This window comes from Tauraco erythrolophus, chromosome 2 (genome assembly GCF_009769465.1).
Source record: "Tauraco erythrolophus isolate bTauEry1 chromosome 2, bTauEry1.pri, whole genome shotgun sequence".
Lineage (NCBI taxonomy): Eukaryota > Metazoa > Chordata > Aves > Musophagiformes > Musophagidae > Tauraco > Tauraco erythrolophus.
The window spans coordinates 74,833,510-74,849,061 of record NC_141466.1 but is presented as its reverse complement, the minus strand read 5'-3'; the positions used below and the strand labels follow the sequence as shown (position 1 = coordinate 74,849,061).

The following is a 15,552-nucleotide window of genomic DNA, read 5'->3' as shown; positions in this document are numbered from 1 at the left end:
GTGAAGAGATGTTAGAAAACACTACCACAGCTGTCACTCACATAGTGCATTACCTCAGCAATGTTACACATGGGTTATGCCATTTTTCTCTTTTCCTTCATTTAAACTTGGCAAGACTCTTCCTGGTAAATCAATAACTCATAAAACCTGGGTCTTTTTCAGTCCTCATGGGTTCCTTTTTTACCACTTTTCACATGTCACTTTGTGGGCTCCAGCTATGATCAATGAGAACCTCTGTGTGTTTCATTTCTTGTCGTATATTACCAGAAATCACTTGAGAATTTTACTCTTGACAAAGTCACAGTGGCTAAGGCGTGATCCACAGTCTGTTCAAGTCAAAGGTGGGTTTTCCTGCTAATTTAGGTGTGCTTTGGATCATGCCTTTACAAAATGCTTTCGAAAAATGTACATTTCCACAGTGTTAAAGCTATTCACTGTCAAAACAGCCAAATTCAAATTACTTTTCTACTGATTTTAGAGATACAACTAGTCTAAGTCTGTTAAAATCCATTAATTTACATTCAACGTAAGTATAACACATTCTAAATTCATTATGTTGTCCAACTGGAGACGTTTGTCTTCTATGACATTTGATTTTGATAATTAATGTAATTAATGAAAATGTGTTTAGATAAAAAGCAACACCGCTAGGGAACTCAGATCTCTTTTTTTATTCAGAAATCTCTCTAAAACTGCCTGTCACAAGATGATTACATCTGGTGAAGATCAAAAAACTGCCTAGTTTATAAATATATCTTTTATTTCCTAAGCAAGCTTCTGAAATCGGAAAATCAAATGTATAAGGTTATCAAATATTTGTGTACATCCAATGTATTTTACATTTAAATAAATGCATCCTCTAATTGCCAAAATATCTTCTAAGGAGAAACTAAGCCAAATGACTCTACATATATGCATTAATGAATACTCTAACAGTTGAAGTTTGATACAAAGCTGGTGAACTTTGGTTAAAAAAAAAACAAAAACAGAAAATCCCTCCCAGTCATAGTTTGATGTATTAGGCATTATACAAACAATCATATTGAAGGAAAGTCCTAAAGCAGGAGACATAGAATATGAATAGTTTGGCGATTCTGAAAGTGCTGGACACCTAGCTGGTTCTTGGTGTTGTGGCTTCAAGAACAGTATGCATGACCACAAACAGAAATGAAAGAATTTTGGAAAGTTGATTTAAAAGAATTCACACCCAATTGTTTACCTAACTCTAAAATTGTGTCCTGTGAGAGCAGGCATTTTGGAGCTAGGTGCTTAAATCTTTTTTTTTTTTAATCTCTTATTTGGTCCCTAGAAAAGTTTGAGAGTTCTTAGTTGCTGATATTAAATCACAGAAGTATTCATCACCTTTCAAAGATAGGGCCTTTGCTTGGATTGTTTGCCTAAGTTTCGTTCTGCTGGAATGTACTAGCTGTAAATGTACCTTAAGAGAATTGCATCTGGCGATATATTTTCACCGCCACAGTATGTTGCCTTTGAATACTCCATTATTACTAGGAATTATGCAATGTTGCTTAATTAGAGAGATTTTTCATGTACTTCATGCATAAACAAGGAACTGAATAACTTTCTCCTGTTAGGTGAGGTGTTTTGTGTCACAGTATTGAGGGATTCCACTCAGTCACTTTCTCAGCTAATTTACTAAGGTTTCAAGCTTCTGACTCAAGGGTGAAAACATCTTTTTCTAAAAAGCACTTATGTTTTTTACTAGTAGAAAAAAGTAGTTGCAGGAAACAGCCTCTCCTATGCACATTTCTCAAGCCTTGGAAGCGTTGCACAAGTTCATCTAGCTAAATGCAGGCACTTAAGAAAGAAGCAAGCAAAGTCAATACGAGTGACTGGGTTGAAAGCATATTGGTTGAGGAGGGAAGCAGTTGATATTAATAGAGCAGAAATGCAATGAAGATATAGCTTACAAGTAAGTATAAGGACTTCCAGGGACATGTTTGGAGTTTATTTTGCTGTGTAGGCTTTAAAGAAATGGGAGTGTGTCAAAGTAACTAGTAAAGACATTGTTTTGGTCAGCCAGTCTTTCTGATGGTGTAAATAGGTGGGCATGGAAGAACAAACAGCTAATTAGAAGACGTACTGGATAGAAGTGAATCTATTCTACAAAAAGGAGTAATGAAAATTAATTTATGAGGGACTGCATAGTATAATGTAGGCAGAGATCTGTTATAAAGACATGCTGAAGACAATCTCCAAAATGAGGCATGTTTGCAGACATGACCTGTTTGGGAAGGTGAGGACTGGTCTAAATCTTTATTGCATCTTGTTCGACATTAGTTCAAACTTGCTTAAAATGACTCTGCAGTCTTCGTGGTGTTAATAAATTGCTGGGCAAAAGAGAACTTGTGGCAGCTTCTCGTGCATAACCTTAAAGAATGATCTTCAATATTTAAGTATAATATGATTGTAACTGAGGTCATAACAAAGTTCTGTTATGACAATGCAATTCATGATATGACAAGTGCACAAAAGCTTGTTTTAAGAACAAAATCTTGTACGGTGTCCTATGACATATAAAGAAAAAAAATCAGGATGCCACATAGGACTTTCTCTTTACACGACCTTATGGGGATTTTGGCTTAGGTCTTCCCAGATGGCCTCTGTAAGACACCAGTGATGCCTTCTGATTACCCCAGCCAGATAGAATAGCAAGCTGCTGCACATAAGGCAGATGCAAAGAGATTGTGATGGGCTAGACTTTACATATGGATGTAAATGGAGCCTTTTATGATTATCACTAAAAATCACATGTTGGCAAAGTATCAGCATAGATGAATAAATGTTCTACTCATTTCTGAATCATGTATTCTTGAAAGATATGGCTTTCTGTTTTCTTCTTGGTTTACATAACATCTTGGGGATATAGTACCACCTCCAGTCTCACAGAATGAGGTTTTTTAGTTTAGTGAATTTTCATCATGGTCTTTGATGCAATAAGCAAAACTATTACTTTGCTTTTCTACAGAAATGCTGACATGTCAAAGGAATTAACTTATTGTATTTCATTATTCACTTACTGTGTATATCAATATTTATATTTGGAGTACTGTATTCTCTAAAAGAAGCTGACATTTTAAATGTAATCAATAACTTTTTTTTGTGCAGAAGCTCTTGAGATGGTAAGAGACATTACAAGCTTATAGAGTGAGCTCATGGTAAAGAGTGTAGCTTTAAGGAAATGTTGCAAGGGTGAAATCTTTGGCACTGCTGCTGCAATTTTGTATAGCTATTTACTACAAGTACAGTAGCTGTACAACTTAATAGCCCTAAAATGGTACGCTGGGCATACAAGCTTTGAAGTTTTGAGATGATTCACGGTGCTGTACTTATTTTATGGCTTCATGAACCGAGGAGATAAACATTTTGGCACGGATCTCTTTTTTTATTTCAAAACCACAGAAGTTGCTATTTTCTTAAGATATTGTTTTCCTATTTGACCTTCTAAACGGCTCTGTTTGTTAAATTAGGAACAGTGTGTAAAGAGGCCAACAATAGCCACAGTTCTACACTGCACTTCAGTGACACCAAACCTTGGAAAAAAAAAACACAAACTCAGCCTGCAGTGAAAGGAAAGAAATCTTATACAAGAGTGATGTGTGTTAATAACTCTTTAGGTGCAGGACAGTTTACAGAGCTTCTAAGTGTAGTAGCACTTAGATCCTCCTGGCAACAATTTACACTTAGCATAAAAAGAAAAGAATGGCTTGCAATTCTGGCAATATTTTTTAATAAACCTTCCAAAATACCTGCTTTATAGTCTCTTCTCCTTTGACTAATGGGCTTGCTGTGGAGATTTGTAAAACATTAAAAAAAACCACCCTGTGCTTATCTGTTTAATCTGTTGAAGTGATATTCTAACTGCTCCCCTGACTTCATAGGGAAAACCAGAGGAAGCAAATAGGTTGTAAGCAAAAGATAAATGATACCAAGCATCTGCATCTTACTTTGTGGCTGCTTTTGCTAATTTAATTTCTGTGAAGTTTCAATTCATTACCGTGAATGTAAGAGATAAGAATCAATCCTTATAGTGGAATAAGGTAATCACTTATCATTTGAATTTGAACATCCAACTGAGAGGTATCATGCAATAGCATGATTATACAGGGAAGCAGAGCTAAAATTGGTGAATATCAAATCAAAGCTTTCTGTCACTGTGTTTTAGTCTGAAAGCATCTTTAGTCTTTCATGTCTATATTGTGTAAAACCAAGTAAGTGCCCCGCTTTCCGTCCACTTCTCCCAGTTTCTGTGTGCTGTATGACACAAACCCACTCTTGCAAGTAGCTTGCAAGAATTGTCTTTTGGTGCTTTTGAAACATGATGAGGTGCATTTCCTCCTGCAGAGAAACTTAAATGAGAGAAAAGGATAAGACCACATGACACAATGATTTGCTGGTGAGAGACCAAGGGAAGATGCTGATTTTCAAGGACAGGGAGGCATCTGACAGTTATCTACACCAGGAGCATGTGTCAGGCAGGGAAAAGCCAAAGCCTAGAAGGAACAGTTCAGCAGTGCTTGGAAAGTAGCATATATAATTCCATAAACTTTGGCTGCAGGTATCTATGGGAACAAAAATACAGGCAGTGCTTTCACTAGCTGAAGAATGGAAGAAAATGATAGCAGGAGAAAAAAGACTCAGGGTCTGAATAGCAACTGTGATATTGGAAATTTAAGAGGTATCCTAATGCAATGGTTTTCAAACTCTAGGGAGTTGGTAGAGCTAGGGATATAGAAAGAGATAAACACATTAGGACTATGGTTAGCAAGCTGACTAGCATCAATGAGATTCCAACTGGGAGAAAAAGTAGAGAGCACATGCAAGAGGACCAGAGGAACAAGATACTGGGAATCAGTCAGACGAGCCAGCAGTAAGTTCAGCCCTGCTGGAGGACAGTAATTTGTTCAGTGGCTCTTCGAGGTGAAAGGCTCTGGTTGTTGCCTGTTCCCCCTGCCACAGTAAGAGCCTTGGGTTGTTGTCTGTACCATTTCCTCTTACAAGCCATAGTCTTTGAGTTTCATGGCCCACTCTTTCCCCAGGAGTTTCCTGGCAGTGGGAATTACAAGAATATATTCAAACTGGGTCACCTCATATGCATAATTTTTCAATCAAGGGAAACAGAGTTAGAAAAGGAAAAACAGTTAGACAACCTCTATGAATATTTGAATGAGCTCAGAAATATATCATTGAGGGTTTTCTAATACATATCTTGAGACATTTAATAATTTTTGTTTATTTTTACTAGATTTTTTTACAAACTCCTAAAGATAATTCTGTAGTGTTCCAGATTTTGTTTGTTTTTCCAGAAGAAGAAAGAGATTCTGAAGAATAAGTCAGGTATTGATGATGTATGCAAGTGCATCTGCTTGTATCCCTTTTAGTAACATTCTATGGCCACATTTAAAAGCTCTGCTTCTTTTGTGAGGTGACATTTCATTCAAAAGCATGATAAATATCAGTAATTTTTTCTAATACTACAAAAATCCAATGTTAGAGTAATTCATAGAGAGTGGTACATCGTCCTCTCATTCACAGTGGTAGTTTGCGTAGAGAGATGACTGCCAACCACTGTAGAATCAAGCATGTTATCCTGCTGTCTAGCCTCCTTAGATTTAGGAAAGCTGTAATAAGATAAAAGTTTGCAAAAAAATATAGAATGAAAGTGACTGTCTTGTACTTACATTGCATAACTGTAGCTATTCTCTGTGCACAGGACCAAAAAATGGCTGTGGCCTTTCTTTTAAGTAAATGAGTTTCTTTTAAGATGGAGGTGAACGTGTGTAACATGCTGTGAATTTTTTTTTTTTTCAGATAAAGTATGTTTTTTACATTTAGAAAAAAGGAAATATAGGTAAAAACATTCTTCATAATGTTTGTCCAATAAATCAATAACAGCTGGAACCCCAGTATTTCTTTTAAATGCTATAATGTTTGTTTTCCTAGAGATGTCTTAGTTCCCTTTGTATGTGGAAGTGAATAGTCTGAAAAACAACTAAGACAGGCATCCAAAGCCATCTATTTATTAACTCAGCACAGTAATTATGTTCTACTCTGGATTATTTTTTAAAAAAACAGCTTTCTTTAGAGTGGTGAACCTCAATACATTTCTTCATCTAAATATGCCTAAACAGAGAATGTGCTGAAATTTAAATTTAAATCTGAAAACAAACTTAGCCTGTAAATCTCTGTTTCTACAAGTATGCGCATTTCCAAATACATCTATAAAGCTTATGGAAATACTCCACATATGTAAAGGTCCTTATGTACACAGCAGTTCTAAACTCAAGACCCAAATGCTATTATAGGGATGACTCTGTTCAGAACTTTTCACAGTAAGAAATATTTGAATTCCAAAGTTTTGAGTTTTAGGACTTCCCAACAAGCTGTCTCAAAGAACAAGTATCTTCAGTAACCAAAACTGACTTACTCTAAGTAATCTTGTTTGCCCGTCATATACTGGCAGATAAGCAATAACACCCAACAGGTAAGAAGGAGCTACCATTCTTTTAACAAGAGCTACTTACTTATTGGAGTTCATTGAGCATTCAATAACTTACAATTTCATTTGATAATAAATGTCTGAAGATGAGATCCTATTGGTCCTGGCAAACAAAGAGGCAAAAATGAGCATCTGTGGTAATTTTTGTATTTTTAGCCAAAACTTAAGGAAATTAAATACTTAAACGGTAATATTTTATTTCTAAAGAAATGATCCTTTTATAAAACATTTCCTGCTATTTTTCTTAGCTGATAAGTAATTTACACTCTTGGATGAACATATCTGTCTTAGAGTCTTCAGCTATGCTGAACCCTGGAGCTTTCCAAGAAACGCTCGTTAATTTCCACTCTAAGTAAACAGTAAGTAATGATCCCTCCTGATTTATTATTTCTTAAAATAATTTACAAAAAGAATATGCAATTGTTGGAAAGCACTGATGCGATATGTATGTGCATGCACACATATCCATTGTTCCCTTTTCACATAATTCACATAAATAGGCCCTTTTTACTTGATGTTTAATAACTTCAGCTTAATTCTTTTAGTTTCTCTCCAGTACTACATCTCTGAGCACAATCAGCTGTAATTCCAGTTGCGAGGTTATTTTAATATTGTCTGTATTAGTTTTCTGCTCAAGTGAGTCATTCACTAAAATCTCATATTAGATATATAGGAGTTTTTAAGATACATAGAAATAATTAGGAAAGATTTATTGCAGACTTCTTCTGGATAGGCTCTTATGCTGTCTGTGTCGCTGTAATGGTCATAATATGACACATCTGTTACACAGCTCATTTATTTTCTTCGATTATCTCTCCAGGAAATGAACTATGTGTGTAAAGAGTGCGTTGTTTTGTCTGTGTGTTAGTTATGGACTGCTGCAAATTTAAGCTAGTGAAAGCAAGTTAAAGCATATCGCACAGTTGAATGAGGAATGAGAAATCTGTGATTGACTTGTTCCTCTACGAGTTTGTTCTCAGCTAAGACTGGCTGTAAAAAGTATTACCTTCTCTCTTCCTTATGGAAAGTTCTATTCCTTCTAAGAAAAGTAGCTGTCCATCATGGCCCTCAGCAGGGACATGAAGATGAATTATTTATCACTGCAGCTAGAGTCTGGGTCTAGATCTAAAGCGTCTTAAGCCTCTTGAAAGAGGAGTCCTGGAAACAGGAGGGAGGAATCAAATCTTGACTTTGGCTCAGTGTTCTGCTCCCTTTCCCCATCCAAGAGGGGCACTGTTCAGGATGTCAGGTGGTACCCAGTGATTCTCCAAGGTATCCGGTAACCTTGTGAGCAGACTGACCTCAGAAAAAGAAAATGTGTGTTGACAGAAACTCCAGTGATTTTTGTCTCTGCAGCTTTTTGCTTTGGAGTTTTTTCAGTTAATCCAGTAGGAATTCATGAGACCCAGAAGCAAGGTCAAAACATAGACAAGGGAAAAGTACTATTCAAAATCTCAGACTCCAGACAAAACGTGCTGTGTTCCCTGTTAAATTACGTTCTGGAGTGTTTGAGGTGATTTAGAAAATTAAAATTCAAGAAATCGCATTTTACTTGATTCAAAAAGATAGAGAATGTATCATACTAGGTTAATTAGAAATTTTCTGGAGAATACTAAATCTTATCAATAGCCTAGTAATGAAGCATCTTCTGCAACAGCTGCTGTCCCTCAGAAAACACGACTGCAAGTAGAGAAGTGGCTATACGGGCTGCTGGCAAATCAGCCAAGTATTTACTAAAACTTCGAACAATCTCTACTGGGTATGTTCATTGTATTAGAAACAACTGACCAGAATAAAGCTAAAATCATAATATTGCCATACTAATGTATATTAATATAGTAGTATTACATGTCTGACCTATTTCAGAAATCTCCTTTGATTGCTACGAAGGTAGTTATGGTTTTCATATACGTTTGTAGGACATATCTTATGAGATTGTAGTTTCACAAGTACTTTTTCCAGTTGCAGTGCTGGCTAGATTGTTCCTATCCTTTTGCTTCCCCTTGGGTTGGGACAGCTGTGAAAGTAGCAACATTGATCTGGGTTAAAAAGAAACCTTTTTTGTGTGTGTTTCTGGTTGCCTATAACTTGTGTGAGCTCCCCAGTGCAGTTCATGGCAAAACAGTTGAGCCAGTTGAAACATGAGGATGACAGTATACTGGGAATGAACAGGCGAGTATTAATATAAGGGTGCTAGAAAGAAATCTTCATGTATCTGTACTGTCAGTAGCAACATACAGCTCCAACTCAAGCCTTTTTCTAGTTTAATTACTCTTTATTGCTACTTCAAAAGAAGTTGAACAGTCTGCTTTACTCCCTGCTGTGAAAGATTTGGGAACACACTAGTTCTATCAAGATGCATCCTGGTTCATAGAGGGTCATAGTTCCAAAATTTGCTTCCATCCCTGGGGTACAAGAGACTTTACTTCCTAGGAGGCAAAGACTGACTGTTCATTTACCTGTGCTATTTGGAAGACAGAGGAAACCTGGGGCTTTCTTTTTTGTTGAGCTGCCTTGTGGTTGGTTGCTAATTCTAGGGCATATTTGTGGAAGCTGTTCTTCTGTCTTTGTCTTCCAGGAAGGCAGCAAATTCTTCCGGAAGTTCTTTAGGCTGAGTTTGCACTGTGCTGTACAGGTAGTAAATACTGACCCGAGCAACAGACGCATGTGGCAGACTTTTTGGAATGAGCAGCTGATTTTATTTTCTTTCTGTAGGGTGGGATTTTGCAAAGTCTGTGGAAAAGGAAAGGTCTAGTATGTTTTATTCAGTGATGATGGAATAAAACATCGGTGTTAACTGGTTAATGTCTCACTCATTTTAAAATCATGGCAGGATCTCAGCTGACAAAGAAGAGCTGCCTGTGTAAATCTAGCATATTTATCACTGCTGCTTGTGACTTCATTTATTTTCCCCACTTGGTATTCATATAAACACAGCTATGGAGGATCATTGACTCTGATATGAATACCAAATGCACTTTTTTTCCCCCAAGCATATATGTAGAGTTATATTCTTTTACACTGAGCCTTTTGGGAAGAATGTTGCCTTACCACTGGGAAACACTAATTTACCTCATGGCTGTGCCAATGCCTCCCTGTGTTAATTTTGCTCTCTTATAATGTGGGATAGAGTATCCATCCTTAAACTGCTATCTCAGGACTTTATATACTGCATGGGAAAGCTGTGAAGCATGCTAAATATCTCCGTTGTGAAACAACAAAAAAAACCCTAATTTGAAGATTGTCTGCCTACATGTATAAACACGAATTAAATCAACTATTTTTTTTATAATGCTCATTATGCTCCTGCTTTATGCCTCACCAGGATGCTGCTTTTCCCAACAATGTGGCTTATATCCTGCAGGACTGTTACATGCTACTTTATCGCTGTCTTGAAAAGTGATCTTTGATACTGCTAAGTACGTCTAAGGAAAAATACATTGTACCTAGGTCTGAAATAATGTAGTATATTAAAATAAGTAGTTTACGTGAAATCAGTTATACTTCTCAGCTCCCTTTCTTCTCTATTTTTGTACTTTTATTCCACTCTATGTATTTGTTTTTTTGAAGGGGCCGCTTCTAATCAAGCGTTTGAGAAAGATCCTGACATTTGAATGAGACACTGCCAGACTATATAAATACATTTCCCTGACTGCCTTATTTCAGCAGACAGTTCAGTCAGAGTGCTTTTTTCTTTAACTCCAGATGAGGCTTCTTTTGCCTTATTTATCAGTAGTAGGGCTTCCGAGAGATTTTGGTAAAACTCCATCATTGGAGTTTGATGAATTCAGATCTGCTCTTCTTCAGCTGACAGTGAATAATTGCTACCAGCTTTCCTAGAAGATATTTTATTTACAAGTAATGTCGTGGAATAACTTTTAAATGCTAATTTCAAGTAGATGGGAGACAGAAGTATCAACGTCAGAAACTGATCTCAAATAATTAAAAAATGGGGTGTCATAAGCAGTTCAGTATAATGTTGGTGGGCTGGTTCTCCCCTTCTTAACAAGCTGCCAGCCTCACACTGTGTCCCTTGGCTTCCAAGTCTTTGAGCAGATTAAGAATAGCTAACATGTTCATAAGGATAGGGCCATATTTCAGTGTGTTTGTAGATATGTACAAACATATATGAGCTGTGGAAGTATATAACAAGAACATAAGAACCTTCTGGATATCATCAAATGTGGGCAACATCATTTGGGTAGCAATCGGACAATATTTGCTGTCTCAGGGCTCCTACACAAACAGTTCTTCTGCATCTGGGGATAGGAGCTTCTGCCTGGAAAAGCCTTGTATATATGGTGCCTTGAGGATTAGTATGATGACGTTATTCATAAAATGATTCAGATATTGACTAGGAAATCATGCAAAGCGGCTCTATTGCCTGATCCAAGCTAAAGGTTTTATTTTCAACCATGAGGAATCTGTCAAACTCACATTCCATATGCAGGTGAAAGAAAAAAGGAAAACAAAATAAATCCAATTTCCTCTATAAATGAGAGAGATGTAAACTACCGCTTTTTTTTTTTTAACAGTTTGGGAAAAAAATTATCAAATTATAATTCCAGAGGAAACTTGCTGAATTTTAAGTTACACATTTTTCTTTTAGTTTTTAATTTCTGCTGTTGTACTTATTAGAAGATATTACTGTGATTTTTTTTAATACAATTTTCCAGTCCTGATGAAGGATGACAAATAGGGTTTATAGGTCCAGTAAGTTTGGATGAGCTCGTACGCTGTTCCAAAGCTTTTCCAGATGTCTCCATCAGAGTTGTGTGAATAATTAATTTCTTTGTTTCTCAGCAGATCCGAACAATAAAAAAGAATCATTTTAATTTAATACCAAATTTTGACCTTTCTGCTAGATAATAACTATTACAGGTGAAATGAAATATTTTATTCAATATGAAAGAATACAAGTCATTAAGATTTCAAGTATTTAGACACCTGTTTAAAAAATGAAAAGAAGATAATTTTGGAAAAAAGGGTCCTAGATTTGGTAAAGTTTAGGTACCTTTCACAATGCTGAGTAGGAATAGGTGCCTGGTGCAGCGCCGAAAACTAAGATGAGATAGCTGACAGGGACACTCTGTGTTCCCTGATAGAAATTGGTCTGGTTTTATTTGTTTATTTATATTTTGTGAAATCTGATGTGTTCTCTAGAGTGTTTTAGACTTATTGACCTGTCATTTTCCAAGGTAAAATGTTTTGTCAGAGTGCTTCCAACCAGCTCGAGCTTCAACATACGCCTCAGTAGCCAGTATAGGAACTTGAGTACAAGGTGGTAGTTCTCGAAGTGCAAAACGTATCTTTGGTATACACACCTAAGCCCGCTTCATGTAGCGGTTGCCCGAGGCTTTGCAAATGTTGAAATGTGCCTTGGTTTTGTTATGCATTGAAGGAGAGTGTGTAAGAAAATGGGCTTAAGTGAATGATGTGTTTTCTGGAAACATGCTGCTTGCTAACTTAACTAGATTTCCTCGGACAAGAAAATGAATATAAATGTCCAGCTGCATTCCAGTGTCCTGCTTTCCCTGTAATGTATTCTTTTGCTCTGTCATATGATGACACTCCCACGCAGCTGCTAAAATGCTCTTGTTGTTGTAGTGGTTAAAGGAAATTGCTGCAATTAATTTTGCTGTCTTTCTTCTCTTTGATGTGTCATTACAATTTCTTGGATAATTTTTCAGAGATTGGGTTCTGTTCAAAACCAGTCATGTAGGGGTGAAAAGAATAGGAGGGGAAATAAACATTTTGACCCTTATGTATATATTCTCGTGTTTCTGTTTTGGTGTAGGTACCAGTCAATGTAATGAACGTGAAACAATACATATCTATTCATAGTTTGTGTTACTCACGTACAAGTGCAATAGATAAAAATAAGACTTCTCCAGAAGTGAACAATCTGAAGAAATAAAATGGATGCAGGTGCCTTAGTCAAGCTAGTTTTATTTCCTAATGACTATAAAGAATGACCAGACCATGAACTCTGAGGTTACGCTTCATTTCTTGGGTACAGCACATTATGTTCTGAGCAATTTCTATTTGTAGTCTTGAAGCAGTTTTAATCTTGAAGTTCACTGTGGACTTGACAGTTCTTCCCTCTTTCCTTGGGTTGCAAAATAACTCTCTTTCTGCTAGTTCCAGATGCTGCCATAATGAATGTTAATCAGTTCAGTGGTGAGTACAGTAGACCCTGGGATGGAATAGACTGTGGAGCAGAAAGCTTAGTGCTTTATTCACTAGGTTTATGAATGCAGGTGGGGAGAGGGTAGCTGTCCCAGTTTCATCATGTGGAAGTTGTAGCGAAAAAGGTGTTACATTCAAAACTGATGTTTCTCAAGCTTCCGGGCGTGGACGGAGATACCAACCGAAATGCTGAAAATTTAATTCTTAAACAAAATTGTTACAAATAATCAAAAATATAAAACCAGGATTTTAGGGACTTTCAGAAAGAATAAGGTTAATAATAATTAATTTCAGCTTCTAATCCTTCAATAAATAAATGATGTTAGTTTAGAAGCATGACTGAATCTGATCATTGTTTGTGTTACTTTGCAAAAGTAATTTTGTCTCTTTTTCCAAAATGTTCTTGATTGTGTTGTGATGACCTTCAGGTCTTTCATACAGCTCTTATAATTAGTGGAACAAAAAGGTTAAAAAATGGAACAAAGGAGATATTTTTATACCCTAACATTTGTAGAAAAAATGAGGTGCAGAGAAGCAGAAGAGAGCTGCCTGTGGTACAGCAGGTATCCAGGCTCACTTCAACCCAATTTTGTTCGCTTGTCACCCCTATCCAGCCATCCATACGGCCATTACATCGTGCAACATATCCGCATTGCCTTTGCCCACCCTGAGGTTTTTCAGAGCCCTCTTCTTCCAGTGAAGTCCATCTCCTGGAGCTGCAGTGAATGCCAGGTGTGGGATGCAGCCTGAGCCAGCTCTGAGCGAGCCTGCGGAACACAGCCTGGTCGTGCTCGCTGGTGCTGTTAAAGTGCTGCCCCATCCAAAGGGCCTTTGCCAACTGAAGTGCTTATGAAATTAGTAAAAGGGAGTCAAAAAGCATGTAGGTGCACTCTGTGAAAGAGGAAAACAACTGGGAAGTCTCACGGGTTCATCTTCAGTGTCAAAATTCTCACCTGATAGCTGTGTATTGGAGTGACTGTTTGAAACCTCACAGGGGCATGCTGGGGTCGTTTAAAAAGCTGAGAAAGAGTCTACTTCAGTCTGCTTCCTTTTTCCCCCTGTTCCAGTGACTATATGTTTGCTTAAAAACCTGATGAGCGATTGCTTAGAGAGACATTTTGCCTCAGACGATTTCTCTTAGCAGCCACAACCCTCACTTATTTACATTTGTTTAGGTTGTGATTGGAGCACAGCCTCATACTTTAGCAAGGAGGTCAAACCAACGCTGAAAACCTCATCCTCTCTCGGATGCAGCTGAACTTATAAAAAAAAAAAAAAATCCAAGTCATGCCGGACATGACCTCAAGTCTTGGGGCAGGTTTACATATATCATAAATGACCTGAGGTGGCTGGTGCTCCCTGGCTGCCCGTCACTCAACTTTCATGCTCCTCCTTCTTGCTGGTTATTTCATCAGTTGGCTGAATGGTTAAAGCAGCAGAAGAGACCGGGAGGGCAGCAGCCCTGGTGGGGCTGGGAGGGCTAGGAGAAGGAGGGGAAAGAATGAGGTGGAGAGGACAGCTTGTATTTATGAGCATGTCTTTTGAGTTCGTAAAAGTCAGGCAAGAATGCATAACCAGTCCCATGAATGATTTTAGCTGGAACTGCTTTTGATGGAAAACATTCTGCACAGCAGTGACCTCTTACAAAAATGAGAAATTAAAAAAAAAAAAACCCAAAACTCTTGCAACTGGCCTGACTATTGATATAAATTTAGAGTAATGTAATTAACTGTTGCAGAGACAGTAAAGAAAATATGTATTACTTCATACTGCGCATTTTAGCCAGCAGCTAGTAAATTTTGCACAGTATCCTTTTTCACCTGTGCAGGGAAAGATTCAGAGGACATCCTTGGAATGAAAAACCTTCGCGTGCAGCTCATGTTCTGTTCCTATGCTTAAAATTGCTGGGAACAGCTGCTATTGTCTCGTTCTCAGATTGCAGACATGTCCTGTGTATTTTATTTGCAAGCCTGAACTCCCTGAGAAATAGGGCAGCTCTCAGTGCTAAAAGAACCATAAAGAAGCATCTTACTGTTGTCAAAGCGTGGCCTGAGTCTCGGACATCTGGACTACAGTCCAGGCATGAATGATAATGAACATTCTTTCAATAACTGCTATATAGTGCTGCAAGAATTTTTCATGTAATAATGAACGTTGCTTTTTTAGATCATTTGAAGTGCTTGGTTTTGTTTTGTTTTTTTTTTTTTTTTTTACAGAAAATGCGTATATGCCCCCCTTCTTGTTTTATAAAAGCAGTATAAACTTTCACTAGTAATCTCGCAGGCAGACTTCACTAGCAATAATCTTATACAGTAGTCTTTGGTATAATCATAATCATTATTAAGATTTGTTGTTATTTTAATACCTTTCAAAACTGCTTGTTTAGAGGGGGAAGAAAGCTTAGGCCTAGGATTTTGTTTTTTTCAATAGGCAGTTACTTTGCCTAGATCAGTGAGTGTTTTAAAACCAATTAAGGATTAATTCTTGTTTAGTTCACTGCATCCAGGTTTTCTGCTCACGCTCTAAACAATTTCCTCCCCAACTCTACCTCAGTAAGGCTTTCTTTCCTTTTTTTCTTTGAGAAAAGTTCAGTTGCTTCTGTTTTTTTTTTTACCTTTTTATTGATTACAAAGAAACAGAGCTTGCACTTGAGTTCAAGGAGGCTTCTTCATCCCAAAGATTTGTGGCTGAAAGGATTAGAGGGTGTGCTGAGAGCCTGCCACACCTCCGTCCTAATCCTGCCTCCTCCTGGATGAGGCACTTAACCTCTCTGTGTTCTATCTATAAAATACATTTAATAATACTTAATGGCTTTACTGCCCTTTGAAAATGTAAAGTGCTAC

At 37.3% G+C, this 15,552-nt stretch overlaps 1 protein-coding gene across 1 annotated transcript in view; it reads left to right on the top strand.

The window, feature by feature from the left end:
* The window catches only part of ESR1 (estrogen receptor 1), a 162,890-nt gene that overhangs the window by 112,525 nt on the left and 34,813 nt on the right, over positions 1-15,552 (top strand).